Here is a 23,188-nt window from a genome sequence, read left to right as displayed (position 1 = left end):
TAAAATCACCGAATTTTACCTCATTTTTCAAATTTTATCACATATTATAAAACTATATTTTATTGTTAATTTTATCAAGATCATCACCAATGTGCTTCGATAAAAATTACCAAAACTTTTGGTATTCCCATAGAGTCAAAAACACGGTAAATTTTACCATTGCAGTTTTTACTATACATTTTTTCTCAATGAAGAAGAACATCTTTTCTAAGAGTATCTTGTATGCTTTCTGCCCTCTGGGACTTCAAGAAACCAATTTTTTTAAAAAACATTTTGTTGTTCATCGCGCTGATAATCATTGATGTCGAAATTCAGCAATGCACAAAATTAACAGCACGGATAAATGCGAGATAGACTACTGAAACTAATAATTTAAATTTCAGATGATGAAAATTTAAATTTTTAGTTTGTTAAAAGTTTCCTCAAAATTATTTAAGAAGCGTGTAAAAATTATCAAAAAAGAACAGCAATTAATTTTGTTATCTGTATATCAAAATGCTTTTTTTTTGGACAGAACTATGGTAATACTGTTATGAATTATAATTGAAATTTTTTACAATTTTTAATACAAAACTATTTATTGTGAGATTATAATTTCGTAACAAGAAATTTTCAGATTTTTTTAAACTTTTCTATTATTTTTATTATTACATTTACTTCCTTGAGTAACAAATATTCTTTGATCTGGTACAAAATAGTATAATTTAAGGTTATAGAGGAGAAAAATTGAGCAAAAGTAATTAATTTCTTAGAAGTTAAAGAAAATTAGGGAGAGGCTATTTTTCGGGGATCAATTCAAATTGCTCATGATTTTTTACTGATCGTTCTTCATATTCGAGTAATTTTAGTAATTATACACAACATAAGCTTTAATTTAAATGCGTTTAAATGCTTTGCGTGCTTGAATGCTTAAGAGTTTTTACACCTGCGTTGACGAAAAATAAAAAACGTTTTTGTAGCTGATTTTAATATTTTTAATGAGAAAAACGTTAGTTTTATAGTGCGAAGTATCTATTTTTCATTGTAAAGTATCCGCTTCATAAGGGAAAGTATCATTTTTATTGTGAAAAGTATCCATTTTTATTGTTGAAAATACCAGTCTTAAATTGTAAAACATCCATTTTATTGTGAAGAGAATAAATTCTGCATAGTAAGTAAAGTAACCATTTTATAACGAAAAGTATATGTTTAAAATAAAATAATTCACAAAATATCTGTTTTGTATCGATAGCTGTCTTTATTAGATTTTTAAGTATCAGTTTTATAGCGGAAAGTATTAGTTTTATGTTGCGAAATAACTGTTTTTTAAATTAAAGTATTCATAATGTATATTTTGAATGCAAATTATCTGATTTTTATTACCAAGTATATGTTTAATAGCTGAAAAAGCTGTTATGTAGCTTTCTTGAGCCATATTTTTTTCAGGATCAGTAAAAAATTTTGGTGTATAGTTGCAACCATTTTTGGTGAAATCGCTGGAAAAATCCATTTCTTAAATAAAAATTCCATTCAAGAAAATCCATTTTTACCCTGGAACAGGTTACGAAACAAAAAATCTGGTATACCATACTTTTTTCAGTAATGATAATGGGAAAATCACTGAATAACTGGCATTAAATAAATATTACTGTAAAAATTACGGTATAATATTTTACAGAAGAAGTAGATTTTACTGTAAAAGGGAGTTTACGGATGATGCACCCAAAGTGCCGGTACTTTATACCGTAATTTATCCGAAATTTGGTGTGTATACGACAAAATTATTTACCGTGTAGCGAAATATTTAGTTTCATACTAAACAAATTTTATTAATACAAAAAACTTTCTTTTTTTTATACAAAATATATTTTATGCGTGAAAACCATTTTAATAAAACGAATATGAATTTATTGAGTGTAAACTTCAGATATATAATAAAACTTACAAACAGACAGAGTTAAGTATTTCAAAACATTTCTGACAGATATAAAGCGCACATAATTGCTAAACTAATTCTTCAGAAAAATATTCTTTGTAAAAAGAAAGAAAAAAAATTGAGTGTAAAAGGAGCTTTTTTCAGTGAGTCAGATTCATCACTTAAACAGCGTACGTCTTGCCCCGCAGCAGGTATTTATAAATGAAGTAAATGAAATGGCGCAGTAAACGAAGTTGTTTTCATTTTGTAAGATTACATTTCTTTATTATTTTCTTTCGCGAACACAACTGATTTATTTACCGTTACCAGAGATAAACAGTTAACCTGCAGACGAAGATATATTTAATTTTAAATAAACTGAATAAATTAAAATAAATCAGTTATTTTTTTATAGAAAGCAGTTTGTTCTATAAAACACGCATTAAATCAAATGATATAGTTTTATGACCTTCAGACATGACGTCATAAAATTCACAAGAACAGTAAATAGTCTGAGGGAGCTTTTTTTCGAACTGTTCCTAGTCAACATACTTTAAATGAAAGAGTAACAACGTTATAAAAACGAATTGCGAACGAAAACGAATGCCTACGCAATGTGTGCTGAATACATTCATATACACTTTTAAATGCACTGTTAAGTGTGTAGGTGTAAACTAATAAATTATAGTTATTTATTAGTTTGCTTACAAATAGTTTTTATGTTAGTTTAACGCCTGACTAGAAGAAGGGCGTTTGAAACAATGTGTTAAAAATGGTAATCGAAGGTGAAAGCAAAATTATGAGTCACAGAAAATCTCATAATTTTCTTTTGTTATGTAGAAAACACTAAGGAAAAAAAAGGAAACATTTATAATTGCCCTCGAGTTATACACTGAGAAAAAAAGCATAGTAAAAAGTACCAAAATATGATAAAATCTATCGTGTTTCTGGCTCTATGGTAACATCAAAAACCTCGGTAATTTTTATCGAAGTGCTTTGGTAATGATATTGATAAAATAAACAATAAAATGTGGTTTTATAATGTCTGATAAAATTTGGTAATTTTATCACAATACCTTAGAGCAAAGGTCGCCAAAGTGGTCTATATAGACCCCCAGGGATCTATTTAATAAAAGCGGGGGTCGATCCGAATCGGAAGGGTAGATTGGCGGTCGAAGAAAAAACAATTCTTAATAAGCAAATCACACATACTTAATTGAGTTTGTGAAATTTGTGAAATTTTTTATAATTGACTTAATATCAATTTCTTTATAGAACATAAATTAATAAACGTATATTTATTGGGGTGAAACAAGTATTTACGTATTTGAAATTGCAAGTTCTCTATTCAACTTGATGAATCTGTTTTTGGCGTTTCTGCTATTCTTATGATGTATGTTAGACATTTCAGTAAAATTAAAGGACAAGTCATTGATGAATTTTTATTTGTTAAATATTTTGAAACTGATGGAGAAGGAGAGACAATTTTTAGATGTTTACAAGGATATTTAAATAAATTAATAAGTATGATATTCCGGTTGAAAATACAATAGCGGTAGCCACAGATGGTACATTTCTCAAAGAAAAAGTGCCCGGTATACGTACTATTCATTGTGTGTTGCATAGGAACAACTTAGTAGCAAAATATCTGAGTCCAGAGTTGCCTAAAGCTTTACAGTTTTGTATTAAGTGTATCAATCAAATTAAAGCCCAACCTCTTAAATCAAGAATATTTTCCAAACTTTGTGTAGAAAACGACGAGTTATTTAACCAATTACTTCTGCACACCGAAGTTAGATGGTTATCTAGAGGTGCATGCTTGCAAAGGCTCGTTGAGTTATTTGACTCCACGACTGAATTTCTCAGCGAAATAAACTCTGTTCTGAGTGATGAACTCCAAAACAATAAGAACCATATTTTTTATTTAGCGGACTTATTTGGAAAATTTAATGATGTCCACACAAAGCTGCAAGAAAAAGATGTAACAATTATCGAAGCTCGAACAATACTGTTCGGCTTCCAAGTAAAATTAAATTTATTTAGATCCAATACTGATAGTCCTTGCTACGTAAGGACTACTATCAGTATTTCTCAAATCTGCGACAGATGGAATAAAAGAAGAAGACTTATGCAGATCATATATGCAGATCATCTTCAAAAATTGAGCGATGACTTAAAATTGCGCTTTGTTGATTTGGAAAACATTGACATCCCTGACTGGATTATTGCGCTATTTTCTGCTCAAATTGAAAACGTGGACATCAACCTGCAAGATGAGCTTGCTGAATTATTATTGGATCTTGAAGCAAAGACGCTTCTTGAAAATTTAACAATAAGCAAATTTTGGACAAACATAAATATAATGCGAAAATATGTAAAACTTTACGAAATAGCTCAGCCATATATGCTAGCATTTCCAAGTTCCTATATGGTTGAAGCCGGTTTCAGTCACGTAAATTCAATCTTAACTATGTACAAAAATAAATTGAATGTGGAGTTTCGAGGGGATTGAAGATTAAAATTGACCAATTTTGAACCCAATATAGCGAACCTTGCAAAAAAGCACCAGACACACCCATCTCATTGAATAAGAAGTAATAAATCTGTAGTTACTTTACTTATTATTTCTACTTATTTATAATTACTTATTATTTAATAAATAATAAGGTAAAGAAATAATAAGGTATAAAGTTTAAATTTCAACATTAATATATTTTTCATAAAACTATTGTTACACAATGTACTATTATTTTAATAAATGTTTAAAATCATAAAATAAATGTACAAACACAGTATCTAATAGAGTTTTATTTTAATTAACAGAAAATTACTTTTTATGGGGGTCGATGGAGATTTCGAAAAATTATATAGGGGTCAATGATCAAAAAAGTTTGGTGACCTATGCCTTTAGCATGGAATAAAAAAACATTTAGTCAGTTAAATTTACTTTTCAGTTTTTTTTTCACTTAATGTGTGGTAATAAGAACTATAATTTTGAAAAGCCGAATTTTTGTTAAACCGTTACCATGCGAACGGAAAAATTACCAAATATATAGTTTAATACAATTAGCAAATGGTAAAAACTATTATTTGATAATACACTTAGAAGGTATACAAGGTTCGCGAAGAAAATATGTTCTTCTACGCGGAGAAAGTTATCAGAATATGGTAAAATTTACTGTGTTCCTGGCTCTTTGAAAACACTAAACAAGCTAGGAAATTTTTACCAAAGCGCTTTGGTAATGATTAACAATAAAATAAGGTTTTATAATATGTGATGAACTTTGGTAAATGTGGTAAAATTTTCTAATTTTATCACTGTACTTTAGAGCATATCATGAAAACTACTTATTAGGAGAAATTTACTTTTCAGTGTTGTATTTTTTACTAAATGCGTGGCACTATAATTTTAAAAACCCGAATTTTCGGTGAACCGTTACGAAAATATTAAAATCAGTAATTTTGGTTTTATTTTCCAAAATTATTATTATTTTTTTTTACCAGAAATGTCATTACCCTTCAGTACGGTACTTTTACCAGAATTTTTTCTCCTTATACCGGTGCACAGAAATGTAATTCAAATACATAAATGATTTTCAAATATTTGTATTTTTGAAATTATTATGCATATTACAAAAAAATATACGATAACTTGAAGAAATATATGTTGCCACTAAACTAGTTATTCTATATATCATCTAGATAATGCGCAAATTAACTAAAGTAATCCGTTAATTTGACAAAAAATTGTTTCATTTCTCAAATTATCTAGATAATCTGCAAACTACCTAGATAATCGGCATATTGCACTCGCTAAAATGAAAAAGTATACTTAAACTCTGTACGCTTAAACTGAAGTAATATCTATTTATATAATTTTAGCTATCTAAGGAATCAAGTTACTATAATCAAGCAATCAACAAATTAGTTGATAAATTAGTGAGTAGTGATACAATCATAAAATCACTTTAAAAACTATACTAAAAAGAATAAAATGATTTAAAATATAATTAAGAAAATTAACATAATATCAGAACATTTGTTCCTCAATATCCAAAAATAATAAATACATATAAGAATCAAACTATTTAAATTGTAATTATAATTAAGAAAATTAACATATATCATAAAATTTATCAATACATACAATAAAAAATCAACTCAATACATACAATAACACAACGAGCAAATTATTTGTTTAATGAAAGAAACAAACTTTTGAACTTTACCGATACGGAAGTACGATACTTTAACGGTAAGATTGCTTTATTGGATTCAATAAATAAATACAAAATAAGTGAAACAAATAAATAAAACAAATAAATATAAGAATCAAATGATTTAAAATAAAATTATAATTGAAAAAATTAACATAATTTTATAACATTTATTTTCCAATATCAAATAATCAACTCAATAAATACAATTACACAATCAGCAAATTATTTGATAGAATGATAGAAAGAAACTTTGGAGCTTTAAAACGATACTAAAGTTCGATACTTTAATGATAAGATTGTTTTAAGATTAGATTCCATAAATAAATTAATAAATAAATAAGTAAATAAAATGAAAAGTCTCTCGCACTAGCTTGTTGTCAGACAAGGGGATCGTGGAAGTGCACAAAGGTATCTTCAATTTCGAGATAAATTACATGATGGTGGTAATGTGCTCAGCATTGCGCTCCGACCGCTTTTACTTCCTAGATTAACTGCTGCTTTTCGATCTGAAGCTGGAAAATCACAATTATCAAGTAATAAAACGTAAAATAAATTTCTACGATAGTTTCTTCAAAGCATTTTGTTATAAATATTATTTCAGAAATGATGCACTTATATCAATGAGTTGTTAAAATTGAAAACTTAAAATTAGTTTTAATATTATGTTAAAACTTTATGTTATATTTTATTCAGTTAATTTTGAATCATAATGAATAATTTTTTAGTGAGAAAAGTACTGTATGTTTCCAAAATTGCTTCAGTTTGAACATTTATTGTAAAATGTTTAAAAGTTATGTGTCAAATCAAAATTTTAGTCTGCACAAGGAGGAAAAATTTTGGTAAAATTACCATGGTAATGACATTCCTGGTAAAAACAACCATAATCCAGGTTAATAAAACAAAAATATACGGTATTTATACCATTCGTTAGATATTTTCTCCTTCATATGGTAACGGTTTATCGGATATTCTGGTTTTCAAAATTAAAGTTCTTATTACTGTGCCATTAGTAAATAATGAAAAACTGTGAAGCAAATTAAACTAAATAAATAGTTTTTATGCCGTGCTCATAGGTATCATTACAAAATTACCAAATTTATCAATTTTGTCACAGATTATAGGACAATACTTCATTATTTATTTTATCAGAATAATTACCAAAACTCCTCAGTAAAAATTACCGAGGTTTTTTGTGCACCCATAGAGCTAGAAACTCGGAAAATGTTACCATGTTCTAGTAGTTTTGACTATACTTTTTTCTCAGTGCAAATGCTATGTTTTAGCAAAGCAATCATCTCATAAATATCTTTGAGAAAGGATTTCGAATAATTTCATGACTAATAGAATATATTCTAATGAATATTTTTTAATTTGAAAATAATCTTGAAGAAGCTAAATTTAGAGGTCAAAATATTTAAAACTTAGAGATACGTCGAGCTTTAAGTTTAAACTTGTATATATATGTTAAAACAACTTACTAATAATTATTTCCTTTACTGAGAAGATTCTAATGATTAAGGCTAATTGAGGTTCATTATTAAGTCTAATGAATAAGGTTTTGTAAATTAGTATTGCAGATAGTCCATTTAGAAACGCTAGCGGGCTTGAATTCTTTGTAGAATGTATTGATAGATTTGTTGTAAATATTTAACATCTGGTTATAAAATTAATTAAATATTTAGTGGCAAATTACAATTTAAATTTTTTGAAGAATTATGCAATTTTTATGCAATTAAATTTTTTCATTCATACTATTAGTTCATTAAAACTAGACTTTTTCTTCGTATATATTTATATATATTTTGACAAAAAGCTTTGTTATAATATTATCAGGGGTGATTGTGCTCCGGATTTCCGGATTTTTAGCTAATTGCGATCTGAAAGTTTCCGGAAATCATAAGTCCAGAAGTTTCAAGAAATCATCGATCGCGTTTATATTTAAAATTCTTGTATATTTTAATTAAAAATATTAGAACTAGAATTTATACTTGGCATCATTTGTAAATATTTTTTCTGGTAGAACAATAAAAGTGATTAGAGATTAAAGTAACCTTACACATAATTATTCATTTAAATTATGCTGCATATAATTCATTTAGAATATCATGTTTTGAAAATTTCAATGATTTCAATTTATAAAGATAATAATTTTTTGAATGATTTTATTCAAGAAATTTTCAGGATTTTTGAGTTGGGCCCACTATCACACCTGTATTATAAATGATACCGGAAAACTCCCCAACTCTCTTCCTTTCCGTACATTCCCTTTTTTTGAGAGAAATGGGATAGAGGGGGAAAATTTAAAATTTTCTAAACTGGCTAAAAATGCTCGGAATTGAATGAGACTAATCTCGAGACAATCTGACCAATAGTTTTGAAGTCATAAACACTTTCTATACAAAAAGTACAGATTTGTACTTGTACTTTTTTATGCATCTGATATTGATATCCAAACAAGTCAGGCATTCTACTCATGCATTTATTATTCTACGTTTGCAATATTCGTTTCAACGTAAAAATATAAAAAGAATGTCTCAATTGTTTCGATAATGATATAAGATGCAAAAATAGGTAGAAGCACAAATGTGTATGTCTGTACGCGAAACCCTTATAACTTCCAAACTATTGGCCTGATCATCTCGGGATTAGCTTTATTTAATTCAGAGTGAAAAAAGGCGTTGGGAACAATGCCTGTTTAGAAATATTCAAATTTCCTCCCAATTTCCCTCGAAAAGAGGGAAGCACGGTCCAATTTCTTGAATCCGAGAAATTGGACGGATTTCTCTGTCCAAGAAATTGGATGATTCGTCGACACTATCTAAGTTCTTGAATGTCACTGATTCGTTGAAAGAAAAATTTGCGCATGCGCATAGTTCATATTCAACATTATAAAATAATACTTGCATAAGTTTAAAATTACTAAATAAATTCAAATAAAATCATAATAACACAAATAAACTGCAGCAGATCAATTTATTTGGACTAAAATATATGAAAACAGACAACAAAATGACATAATTTGTTGCCTGCTTGTTGACGTCACAAAACCTAAGACGCTGATTGGTCCAGGGAGAAAAAACTTTGATTGAAAGTAGAACATGCTCTACTATCATCCAAGAAGTTGGACCAAGTTCTTGGATGATTGTTTACACGATCCAAGTTCAAAGCAGAGCAAGTTTCCATCAATATCAATCAATCTCTGTCCTAGAAATTGGATCACCTAAACAGGCCTTTAGAGGAGAATATTTGGTTTTGAAGTTTTCAGGTATCATTTGTAATAGCACAACAAATCCTATTGTCAAAAAATATCTTGGGTATTAAATTTCCGAAAAAAACTCCCTCATTTTTTGCTATAATTATTGGACTAAATAGAAAATATGCTTAGAAAAGCTATTATAGCAATGAAAACTTCTAACAGAATACAGCCAGAAGTTGTGGCCAGCATTTAACTTCCTTGCGACATAATTAGTGAAGTTTAAATGGTAGAGCACACTCTCTTTAATGTTTCATAATTTAAATAATAACTGCGGAGTATTAAAAAAACGGGCAATTTGAAGCATCATTATCATTATTAAGCCTTCGGACTCAATGAAGCGAATAATATTAGTAAATTACTTTATCAAGTAGTTATCTATGATTTCGAGCAAAATATTTTAAATATATCCATATTTTGCTTTGTAAAATGCTTTCAAAATTGAGTCGAAATTCCAAGGATTAATTCTACAACATATTCATTGTAAAATCTTTAAAATGATGATTGAAAAATTCAAGTCTGCATTGTATGTGATTTGATAAAATTGAGAAACACGTGTTTGAGTGTAAAAATTCCTCCCCTTTTTTTAAAAAACTTTTCTACATTATTTAATGTATATTTTCCATTTTATTGGTTAATTGTAAATTATAAGTAGTTATTATGATTTAAACAATTCATGAAAATATGTTTTATTCGAAATTTTATATTAAATTTACAGGGAGAAAAAAAATCTGGTAAAATTACCGTTTGTATGATCATTTCTGGTAAAAAAGCAACGACATACTTTTCGTAAAAAAACTTACTTCTGGTTAATAAAACCAAAATATATAGCGTTTCAATCATTCATTCGGTAATTTTACCGTTCAGATGATAACGATTAAACTGAAATTTTGGTTTTAAAAATTATCGATCTTATCACAACACTTTTAGTAAAAATTTCGAAACTGAAAATTTTATTTAACCGAATAAATGGTGCAAATGTGGTAAAATTGCAAAATTTTACCACATTTACCAAATTTTATCACTTGTTATATAACCATATTTTATTCTTAATTTTAGCAAAATCGTTACCATACCGCTACGATGAAAATTATCGAGCTTTTTGATTTTCCAATTCTCTCCTAAAAAATTCTACCACACGAAAAATTCCACCATATTCTGGAAGTTTGATCATACTTTTTTTCTCAGTGGAGGCGATTTTCATTGTCTGAATTACCATTTTTAGATATATTTGCATAATTTTTAAGCTGAATTTATTTTTCATGATTTGAACTTCATGACCTGATAAAAAAAAAAAGCTTATTCATCACTTTAAACACTTTCATAAATATTCATTTAACCTCAAGTAATTTCACTTATATTTTAAATTGAAAATAAATAAAATTCCGAGCAATATTTCAATTTTTATAAATCTTTCAAAATAATTTCTTTATTTTAATGCTACATGACTCATGTATATTTTCACTTCAATTGAATAATTGAAAATGTGTAATAAATGTATGTAAATGTTGAAATTTATTAAAAAATTAATATTTTTGTAAATGTAGAAAAATATTTTCTTTATTTCATAGCACTTATGTTAAAAATTTTACAAATCTGAGTAAATATTTTCATCATTTCTAAGACAAATCAATGACGTATTAAATGAAAAATTCACACAAATATTTAAATGCTTATAAATTTTTAGTTCAAAAAAATTCTATTTAATTGACTTATATTTTCTTTCTTTGAAATTAAATAAGTTTATTGAAAATATTTACATTTTTATAACTCTTAAGAACTATCTTCTTTGTTCAAAGTATTTATATTTTCTTCTTGAAAGGTAAATATGATCCAAGAAAAATAATTCTTATTTATATTAATATTTTTAAATTAGTATTCTTTATTTTTTATATGTTTTCTTATTAAAATTAAACAAAAATTCATTTACTAAAATTAAACAGAAGTTGGTTTATAATTTATGATAAATTTAATTTAATGCCTAATTTAATTTAACGCTTGAAATATAACTAAAATATTTTAGTTAAGTATTTGCACAACCGGAAAGCGGAATTAAAATTTTCGGTAATTTTGGAATTTCGGTTTTTTTAACCTCCTTTTAAAGTAAAAGTTACTTTTGTTATCTTTTTGATTAAATAAAAAAAAAAAAAAAAAAACAGGTGTTATTAAAGGAAACGTTATTCTTTCTAAGTAAAATGCTCGAGTTTCTTTATTCTATTATTACATAACAATTCAGGAAGACCTGCGTAATTTCCTGTAGTAAATGTGTAAGTTTCAAGTCGAAAGTTTGAGGCTTTATTACCAGACTTAATCGGTCATTGACTTTGATAACTTCTTCTCCTTTTCCTTTTGATAATTCTGTCTTACAAGGAAGAAAAAAAAAACTGGCAATATCTGTGACATTGATAGCACGTTTAGAAGAAATGATAATGATTAAAAAAGAAGAAAGAAAGTACGGTGAGAAAATTTAGCACTGAAAATAGCAGGTTTGCATCTGTGCATTTACAAATTAATTTTGTGGAGCATATAAAAAGATAATTTTCGCCATTATTTCGAGAACTGAAGAAAAATTGTCACGCTTAATATTCCTATGGTGCTGCCATCTATTGAAATTTAAGATAAGTATTTTTCAAATGAAGAGACTATTTTTTGCAGATATAGTATTTATTCAGACCGTAATTTCTAAAAAAATGTCCACCTAAAATGAAAAATTAATTTTTAAACTATAATATAATCAATATATTTTTAATTACATCCGATAAATTTATAATAAATAGATTATTTTACTCCAGTCAAACTAAGTGATAAGGCAAGAAGATATTGATTTTCCTACAATTGAAGAATTGATTTTCCAACAGCAAATGATCTAATTGTAAAATAACACGTGAAATTATCAAATCAACTGTTTGAAAAAAATACAATTAAGTTAAAAAATGATAGAAGCTTGAGACTAAAAATTATCTTTTCATGAAAATAAATTATTATTATTATTTTTAAATAATTGAAATAATGTTATTTTTGTTTTGACAAGACAGAAAGCAAAGCAAAGAAATGCATCCAAAATCAACACAAGGAAATGTGATAGTATGGCGAGGGTAAAGCTAGGCGGAGGAGTTATCCTCTCTGCAGAGGATCAAAATTGTGATGACATGTCTTCGGATCATTCTCAGGGTCTTTTCCCAGACCGTCAGACCCATGATGAGCCGTGATGGTTCAGGGGATAGAGCGTTCGCCTTCCAATTAGGCAAACCGAGTTCGAACCCCAGTCGATACGAATTCCGCATCCAGCTTGCACCGACCACAGTGCTGACGTGAAATATCCTCAGTGGTAGACAGATCATGGGTTAGAATCCCCTTGCCGTCGGGCTAATCGTGGGAGGTTCTCGTGGTCTTCCTCTCTATGTAACGCAAATGCGAGTCAGCTACATCAAAAAGTCCTCAACGGAGACAAAATTTTTCTCCCAATACTCGATCCAGGAGTTCCCTTGTCTTCTGGATTGGGTTCAAAATTACAAGGCTTCGGAGTTGAACATTAGTAGTCGTAAACTCATTAGATTGGGTCGGCTGTTCAACGACGGTTATGAAATAAAATAAAATAATAGCCCATGGTGCAGCTCTAGTGAGACGTAAATAAAGTGTAATAGGCACATTTTATGAGTAAATTTTTGTAAGAGTATATTTTTGTACGAGTAATTGGATAAATGTTTACTGAAATATTGGGCGCCAGCTAAGGTTTTTTTCCCCGTATGATCGGGATTAAACAACACCTGATTATAGCTGTAATGTAGTGATTTCATGGAGGAATAACTATGAATATGTGTGGTTACCAATTTTATTTATTGACTTTTAACCAATTGGGACTTAATAAGGGAAAGACTACACCATGTACAGGTTCAAAACGCAAATTATTAGCTTTTGTTTTTACATATTTCGACTATTGAAAATGTATATTTACCTAATGGGATATGGTGCTAAATAACAAAGGTACATGACATACTTTATCGACGCTTAAAGACCTGGAATAAGGATTTAAAGCCTTTACACAGATTTTTCTCGAATCTCTTTAATTTCGATGGAATCTTCTTCATTTAATCTTTTTCTATGTGATACCAATTTATCATATATGAAAAAATTATCTACCTGTAGCTAGTTATCTGTGCGAAATCCTATCTGTCAGATTAGGAAAACTTACTTTTAAATAACATTTTAGTAAACGTTTTATTTATTTATTTTATTTATTTACAGATTGAATGTTAAACTCGATAGGTAAATTAATAACCTGAAATCTTAGATTTCTGTTTAGAAGGAAGGAAATAAGTTGTTACTTTAATGCAGTGTTTCCCAAAAGAGTGGTCCGCATACCTCCAGGGGTACGGGAGCAGTTTGGCGGGGGTGCGCATTCTTATGCGAAATATCTTGCAACAAAAGAAAATTTCAAAATTTTATATTTAAAAAAAAAAAGCTAACCATGAAAATTTACGATTACGTATTTTTCTATTGGTTAATTTTTTGCTGAGTTAACAGTTAATAATTAGCGGTGCCAACAGCCAGTTGTGATTTTTAACTTATGTGCAATTTTTTATAGTAAAAAATACACTCATTTTTTATTAGTGGTACACAGCGTTGTGAAAAATTTAGAAAGGGTACGCAGAAGTCATAAGTTTGGGAAACACTGCTTTAATGTAAAGTAAAATGAGAGATGTTATTTTTTTTTAAATAATTTTTTTTTTTTGTTGAAACTTTTCGTAGCCCTCTGAAACTTTTCGTAAACATTCACACTTAGAGTGTTTTCCGTGTGTTATTTTTTTTAAATATAAAAACAGCGCTATTCGACTGTGTAAAAACTTTATGTGCAGCAATAAATCTAATTATAGATAGAATAATTATAGATAAAGTCTAATTATAGCTTTGATAGATTAATTTAAATCATTATCTTTAAGCAATTTGATTATAGAATGAAGTGCGTTTTAAGATTTTGATTAAAAAGCAAAGACTAAGAGGTGTTAAAAATGCTAACTTTTTTCATTTTGACCTTCTATTTTTATGATTTGAAAATTAAACCATTCCGAAAAAATAAATAAATAACGTATACGGAGAAAAGAATTCTGATAAAACTAAACTGCCGTATAGTAAATAACATTTCTGAAAAAACAAAACAAAAAAAAACTGTAATTTTAGTTTTAAAAACCAAAATATACTGAACTTAAATCATTCATTTGGCAAATTATTCGTTCATATGATAACGATTTACGGAAATTCTGGTTTTCAAAAATACAGTTCTTATTACGTCATATTTAGTAAAAAAAAATGGAAAAGTAAATTTAACCGAATAAATGGTTTTTAATGACATGATCTAAAGTATCACGATGAAATTACCAAATGGAGTCTTAGAGTATATAACAAAATGTTACTGTTAATTTTACAAAAATCAATAACAAAGCGTTTTATATAACATTTACCATAATGTTTATCTATAAATATACCATATTCTGGTATGTTTTCTGGTAAATTTTACCAATTCCGGTAATTTTGACCATACTTTTTTTTCTCAGTGTTGATTCCGGTAGAACAAAATATCTTCGACCAAATTATCTTAAATATTATGCCAATAACATTTAAGGACACGCGAGAAGTTAAAATTGAAAAAAAAAAATAGTCAGAATTTAATTGCTAATCCAATATAATTAGCAATAAATATTTTTTCAAGACAATGTTTCACTGCATTTTTCGCAAATATCCTTTAAGGTTTTACTCAAGCTATAGTACGTTTTTTGTTTTTGTTATAATTTTATATTAAAAAAATTAACAAATAATTTTGTGATTTTAGTTTATTTTGTTACCTTATAATATGCATAAAAATTTAAATTTTATAGAAGTTTAACATTTATTAAAAAATTTTTCCCAATAATTTGAGTTTCCGTATAGTTCATATGTGCAATGTTTATCATTGTAGATTTATAAACTTGGTTACATAACATACTCTACATGCTTACACAATAACAAGCGTTAAGTACAAAGAACTCAGATACTAATACAATCTTTTCTAAAAATATTGCTTATACTATAATGAATAGTATTTACATTTCTTTCCAACATTAACAAAAATTTTAATTTGATACAAATAAAACAATTTAATTTTTATAATTTGACATAGTAATTTTCAAGGTTTTAATTTAATGCAAAATCGTTTTAATCTGACAAATATTCAAACATTTTAATCGCTTTTAAATTTTAAAAACATATATTTTATTAGCTTTACTAAATATTTTCAATAAAATGAAATTGAAATGTATAACATACTATTTTACGTAATCCAACCCATATTTAAAATTAAAATTTCTTTTCAAACCTAATAAACAAAGGGAAGTATGTCATTTTAAAGACATGAAGAGAAATCTAAAACAAAGACTTAACTAAAGAATACTAAGTATTTATTTGTTTAGTCTTTATTAATAGAAAGACAAAACAATTGAGGTATTATTGTCTCTCTGTGAAATATTTATTGACTGTCTTTATTATTTTATAAAAGAGCTTTATCAATTTGCATGTGAAATTTAATTCATTAAATTTCTCTTATTTGTTTAAGTATACAAATTTAAATTTTACAGATATTTAAGCAATATTGTATTTTTGATTGCAAGCATTTATTGTTAGATATTTTATTTTCACTTTAATAAATATTTAAAATAAATATGTTAATCAAATATTGATTTAGTATTCACATTTTTCTCAGTGATTTGCTTTTTTACTTATATTTGCTTAAGTTTTATTTTAAAACATATTTTTAGTGTCGATTGAAAAGTAATTTTAATTGTTTACCATGAATAGCTCTAAAGGATTTGATTGGTCCAATCTAACAATGGATTATTTGAGGATCTCGACTAATTGGTTAATTGATTACGGGAATTGTTTGAATTATTTATTTTTGTCGGAATATATCAGCCCAAATATTGATTAATGAAACAATTGATAAAAATTTGTTGGAGGAAATCTGATCATTTTCAATTTTAAAATGTTATAATGAATTAAAAGCAGACAAAATGCCTCTTTCTCTCAAGGTTTGAGTACTTTTTTTTGTTTTTTAAAAAATTCAGATGTAAAATAGTAAAATTATTTCAATTTACGAGGAAAAAAAATTGTTGGACTAAAATAATTTTAATATATTTTAATTGTGTAATACAGTTGGACCTTAATTTAAAAAAATCGTCGGTTTAAAAAAATAAACATAAATAAAAATGCGTGTTTTAAAAATAGACTTAGTTCAAATTACGCATTTTGAGCTGTGTTCATTTTCCTAAATACTCATCTCGAGCTAGGTCTATTTTTATTTAATACGCTTTACGAGCCATATCTATTTTATTGAAAACGCATTTGAGACGTTTTCATTTTCTTTAAACTTGCATTTTGAGCTATGCACTTTTTCTTAAAAGTATTATGAGATATGTCTATTATCCTAAATACGATTTTTAACCATAACCATTCTCTTAAATGCGCATTTTGAGCTCTTTTTGTTGTCTTTAAATTTGAATTTTGAGCTGCTATTATTTACTTTAAACTACCATTTTGAGCTATGCTCTTTTTCTCAAAAAAGCATTTTGAGCTATTTCCAGTCACTTAAATGGACATTTTGAGCTAGGTCCATTTTATTTAATACGCCTTTTGAGCAATTTTGTGGCATATCTATTTTATTAAATACGCATTGGAGAAGTTTACACTTTCTTTAGACTTGCATTTTGAGCTGCTCACTTTTTCTTATAAATAATTTGAGCTATTTCTATTCACATAAATGTTCATTTGCCGCTAGGTCTATTTTATTACATACTCTTTTTGAGCCATATATTTTTTAAATATGCGTTTTGAGCCGTTTTCATTTTCTTTAAACTGGCATTTTGAACTATGTCCCCCTTTTTTTAAAAAGGCATTTTGAGCTATTTCCAGTCACTTTAATAGACATTTCGAGTGATGTCTATTGTCTTAAATACGTTTTTTGAGCAGTATTCATTTTATTAAATACGCATTTATAGCTGTTTTTATTTACTTGCATTGAGAGCTTTTCTCATTTTCTTAAATAAGAATTTTGAGCTACTTCCATTCACTTAAATACGCATTTCGAGCTATGCCTATTTTTTTTAAATATGTTTGAGTCATATCCATTTCCTTAAATAAGCATTTTAAACTCTTTTAATTTTCTTTAAACTTGAATTTTAAGCTATGCTGTTTTTCTTAAATAAGCAATGAAACAATGCTATTATTATTATGATATAACCTGGTTGTATGAATTTTATTTATGACCATACAAATGTACTTTTAGGAAAAGAGAAAAATGCTATTACCATTCCTATCAGAACTAAATGTATGAATTTATTATGATCACAAAATGTATCTTTTAAAAAAGTGAACAATGTTATTATTTCTACGTTCGCATTTGAATCTAGATATTTAATAATGATCAAAAAAGTTTAATTTAAGAAAAAAGTGTATCTTGTTTGAATAGTATCTGTTTTGAATGATAATATAATTTTGATCACAAAGCAAAGCATTACCACAACAGTCCATTGTGAAGTGAGCCAGGGGTTGTTGGTTATGGAGGTTAAGTCTTCACAATTTCGTGACCAATGACATGATGAAGACAATGTGGTTAGTACTGCTCACCAGCCGCCTCCAATCTTCAGAGCATCTGACACTCATTGATCTGAAGCTGGGTGCTTTTCAAGCTTCCATCGAGGTTCGAACCCCAGTCTATCACAACGGTGACTCACTTTCTTAACCTCTGAGCCATTATAGCTCCATTATCACTTGTGGATGTACTGATCATTCAAATGTACCTCTAATAGAACCAACTTATATTCCCTGCAAGAACTGCACCGATATCCAGCTTACCCCGGATCACATTCTCGAGTGCCCAACCCTTACCCCATAGGTTTTACAACTGGATATGGTGCCACTGACTTCAGAACTTCGTAAGATCCTCTACAGTAATGATGTATTGGAGCTTGCGGATGCAGTTTTGAAGGCACACGAGGCCATTTAATTGTCCATGGACACGATCATGGACACGATTACAAAAAAAAAAGAACAAAATTATACAGTCGAACTCGTTTATAACGAGCTCGGATTTAACGAGGACTCGGGATTTACCGAGAGAAACGAGAATATTTGGTAGGATCAATGTTAAGTCTATGGAAGAGAAGTCGCTTTTAACGAGCAAGACCCGGTCTTAACGAGCAGTATTTTTCTGTCTTGCAATCTTTTTTCTCATCTTTCTGTCTTATCCTTTTTTCAAAATGATAAGAAATGCGCGCGAAATCGAAAAAAACTGCGTACTGAAACTTAATTGCCTTAATTTTCTTTCCGTTTATTGTTTCTTTCCTTTAAGACTGTAGCGCAACTAGAAATTTTTTGCTGGTTGGGGGGGGGGTAGTTGTCATTAAATTAAGAAAAGTATTTAATTAAATTAATTAATGTTATTAAAGTAAGTATTAATTAAAATTTTAAATTTTAAGTAAACTCAATCATTTGACCTCCCAAGCTCCCCCCCTCTTTTGGTTGCACGCCTGCCTCAAGGGCCCGTTTATTACGAGCACTCGGATTTAACGAGTACATGTAACGCTCCCTTTGCGCTCGTTATAAACGAGTTCGACTGTATATATATATATATATATATATATGAGTCGTGGTGGCTCAACGGATAGTGCGCCGGTCACCTCCCGATGATGCGATCCGAATTCGAATCCTAACGATGACCCGTCGGAACGATTTCCACACCCGGCTCGAGCCGACAACTGTGCTGACGTAAAACATTCTCAGTGGTGGACTGATCATGGTTAAAAATCAACGTGCAGCCAGGCCAGCTGAGGAATATTTTCGTGGTTTTCCTCTCCATGTAACGCAAATGCGGATTAGTTCCATCAAAAAGTCCTCCACAATAGCAAAATTTCTCCGCATACTTGATCCAGAAGTTCCCTTGCCTTCTGGATTGTGTTCAAAATTACAAAACAACGGAGTTGAACAATGGTAGTTGTAAACTCCAATTTAGNTATATATATATATATATATAACCAACTCTCAACCAGTTTTATCCTAAGTTTGAATAGAATGGATTTTTGTGAACGAAAGTTGAAATAAATATTTAAAAAAAAGAGAAAGAAAAACTGAAAATTTATTGAAATTGAAGTAATATTATCTTTTGTAACCATACATGGAGTACAAAAACTGAATTCTGTTAATGAAACACTACCACAATTATCTTAAGGCTTTAAAGAATAAATTGATTGATTTAAGATCGCAGCACATAACTCTTGATCGTGTTAATTTCCATTGCATTATCTGGAATTCAATGAAAAATTGTTTTAACTAAAAGAAAAAGAAAAGAATCACTTTTCTCGCGATGACCACTTTTTCCGCTGACCTTTGTAGGTATTCAGATAAAACCCGTTCGCAAAGTAGTGAATGCGTTTCGCGACTTGTTTACGAATCTTGGAGGTTGACCGCGTTCCAGATCGGGACAATCACCAAATGTGGGATTTGTAATCTGCATCCACCATTGCATCACAGTGGTCGGATCGTGCGATCATAAAACGAAACGTAGAGAGAACCTTTTTTTTTTCTCTTTATTTCTTTGAATCAGCCTCTATCTAATTTCTTTCTTTCTTACTTTATTTTTTCTTAAATAAAACGAACCTACATTTCATTCGAGCTTAGTTTTCGTAATGGTGATAAAAATTGCCAACTTGACGAAAGGTCGATGGTATAGTTATTTGAAATATTATATGTTGATATCAAAAGAAAGATTAACGTTTATGTTCCAATTTAAATAATTTTAACAAGGTCTGAATTCCAACTCTAAGAAATTAGTCAGGATAGTTGATTGCTTTCCTAATACATATGTACAAGATAAAAATATGTATTTTAAAAAAAATGAAGAAAAGTTATTACTAATAATTTTTTTTTTACAAATACTATTTTTACAACCCTCAAACTTCTAAAAGCTTTAAACTTTATTAGTAACTATGAGAAATCGCATGATTTAACCAATCTGATTCTTTAAGTACTTCTGTTAAATATGAAGAAATGTATTAGTATGGAAGTGTTTCCATTATTTCGTCCACCCCCTATATTTTACAGGCTTTTGTTGATGAACATCTTTACTTATTTGATTAATCTTCCTCTTTAAGTCTGAAACGATTGCTCCCAATTTTTCATATTTATTAACTAAATATTCAGAATTCTAGGTATAATGGTTGTTAGATTTAAACACACTATTGTATAAGACAAAACTTGTTTGCCAGCTCTAAGTATTCGGTCGCCAATGATGAGCTGTTGAGTGGAAATTTTACAGCCTGCATTATGTTCAACCTTATTACAGCGGGAAGTGGAACTATACTACACTGGTGGACAAAATTAAGAAATGGAAGACATTTTCCCAAATATCTCAAAAAATACTAAATATAAATAAATGAAATTTGGTATGGATATGGCTTATTCCATGATAATAAAGTATGCAAAACAAAAATGAAAGTGTGGCAAGACCTATTGCCAATAAATCCAATGTAGTCTGAGCTTAAGGATAAAAGATGACAATAAAAGTGAGGCTTGTACAGTGTGTGTTGCCTCTAGTATGGTGTATGGTCACCCCTGACAGACAGACAGCATGCACAACGAGTATGCATGCTGTTAATAAGGGAGTTAAGGAGGACTTGTGGAAGACCCTCCCATTCTTCCACCAGAGCAATTTTTAACTCCAGAATGGTTCTGGGGGGAGGTTGGCGCATCGCAATAGCTCTCCCAAGAGCATCCCAAGCATGTCCAATAGGATTCAGGTCAGGGGATTTGACTGGCCAATCCATTCGTTGAATATCCTCGCTTTCCAGATACTCATCAACCATGAGAGCCCTATGTGGTTGCGCATTGTCGTCCATAAAAATGAACTCAGGGCCAACAGCGCCCCTGAAAAGACGCACATAGGGCTCTAGGACCTCCTGCCTGTACCTCTGGGCATTCACGGAACCATTGTCAAACACATGGAGCGGTGTGCGGGTATCTTGCATGTGCGAATGAATGTGCGAAAATACTTTCCATCTCTTAATTTTGTCCACCAGTGTATCTCATCTCTTAATTGTTAAAATTAATTAAGCCTTAATTTGGTTAATCGTAAAAATCATCATGGTTGGATTTAACACCCTATTAGGGTTGCAAAAAATTAGAAGGATAATATAAACCATATTTCTGGACTCTTGAGGTTCCAATGACATGGTTCAACGTTAAACTGATTTATCTGATAGTTTAGGGTGCAAGGATAGCCCACAAAGTATTTTTAAGCATTCAACAACTAAAATTTTTATCATATTATATTGGTGAATTTATGTTTTAAATTTTAATCATTATTTATCAATCTTTTGTAACGGTAAATTAAACGTTTTGTCTGAATTTTATTTTCTGAAATTAACTGTTTGGCTCATCGGGTACATTCAGAAAATTAACGCTGTTTTAAATTTTAGACGAGTTAACAGAAAATTAATTTGCCATTCTGACAATAGAAACTGCCTTAGAATATCATCATCACTTTTGGAAGTTCTCAACTTTCTTCCCACCGCTAACTTGTTTGAAAATTAAAAGAGGATTATCCCAATTCGAGATATATATCTGGTTTAATAAATCTGTGTTAATACAGTAAAATACTATAGGATTTTTTTTATTTAAATGCTTTTGAATTTCGAAGTATCTGTCTGCTGCTTCACTGGGTAGCTCCCTGGTTAAAACTCATGATACAATTTAATTTACCGTGTTTCTGGCTCTATGGGAACACCGAAAGGCTCCGCCATTTTTACCGAAGTACTTTGGTAATGATTTGGTATAATTAAAAGTAAAATAGCGTTTCATAGCATATGTATTAAAATTTGGTAAATGTAATGAAATTTGGTAATTTTGTCATGGTGCTTTAGAGCATTGCATAAAAATCATTTATTCGGTAAAATATATTTTTCAGTTTGGCATTTTTGCTAAATATGCTGTTAAAAAAATTATAATTTTTAAAATAAGAATTTCTAGTTAACCATAACCATATGTGAACGAAAAAATTACCAAATGAGTGGTTTGAATACCGTATATATTTTGGTATTATTACCGGAATTATGATTTTTTTTTTACCAGAAACGTCATTGCCACACAATATGGCATTTTTACCAGAATTCTTTTCCCCGTGTGTAAAACAAAGAAAAAAAATTGATTGTAGGAATTTCCGGCGTTGCCAGAGTATCTTTATTTTATATTTCAATGCTATAAGAGTATTGTTTATTTATTTATTTTAATTAAGTTTGACTACTGCATTAGATTGAAAAATAATTTTATGATTTAATATTTACTAGCTAAATAATAAATATTAATTAAGGCACTGACAAATACAGAGTTCATTTTATAAAAGTTAGCACAAATCCTTTATATTTAATTCAAAAATATATTAGTTATAGCAAAAAATTTGAATTAAATTACTTTTTACCTGCATGGCTTTAATCAATTTTTAAATACGTACAGAATTATAGTTTAATCAAATATTTTCACGCTTCATTTTAATTGTAGTTCGAAGGGCTTTAATGTTGAAAAATATTAATTAAATTGCAATTAATATATTAATATAAAAGTTGAATACAAATAAATGAATAGAATGCTTAAATAAATAAATAAATAAAGATTATGCATGAAAAAAGGGATCGGTAGAAAAATATTCGGAATAAAATATAATGCTACTAATTAGCTTTTTGGCATTTTATGATAAAATATTTTTTTTTTGAAGTTTTACATACTAATTCAGAGTTTAGGAATTCG

General features: G+C 28.7%; 1 protein-coding gene across 1 annotated transcript in view; it reads left to right on the top strand.

The window, feature by feature from the left end:
* Nucleotides 1-23,188, top strand: part of LOC107447387 (hormone receptor 4) — a gene marked incomplete in the record, with an annotated part of 162,733 nt that overhangs the window by 1,454 nt on the left and 138,091 nt on the right.

The sequence above is a fragment of the Parasteatoda tepidariorum genome, chromosome 8, assembly GCF_043381705.1.
Source record: "Parasteatoda tepidariorum isolate YZ-2023 chromosome 8, CAS_Ptep_4.0, whole genome shotgun sequence".
NCBI classification, from domain to species: Eukaryota; Metazoa; Arthropoda; class Arachnida; order Araneae; family Theridiidae; genus Parasteatoda; species Parasteatoda tepidariorum.
Note: the sequence above shows the minus strand (reverse complement) of the source record. Positions and strands in the feature narration are given on the sequence as shown.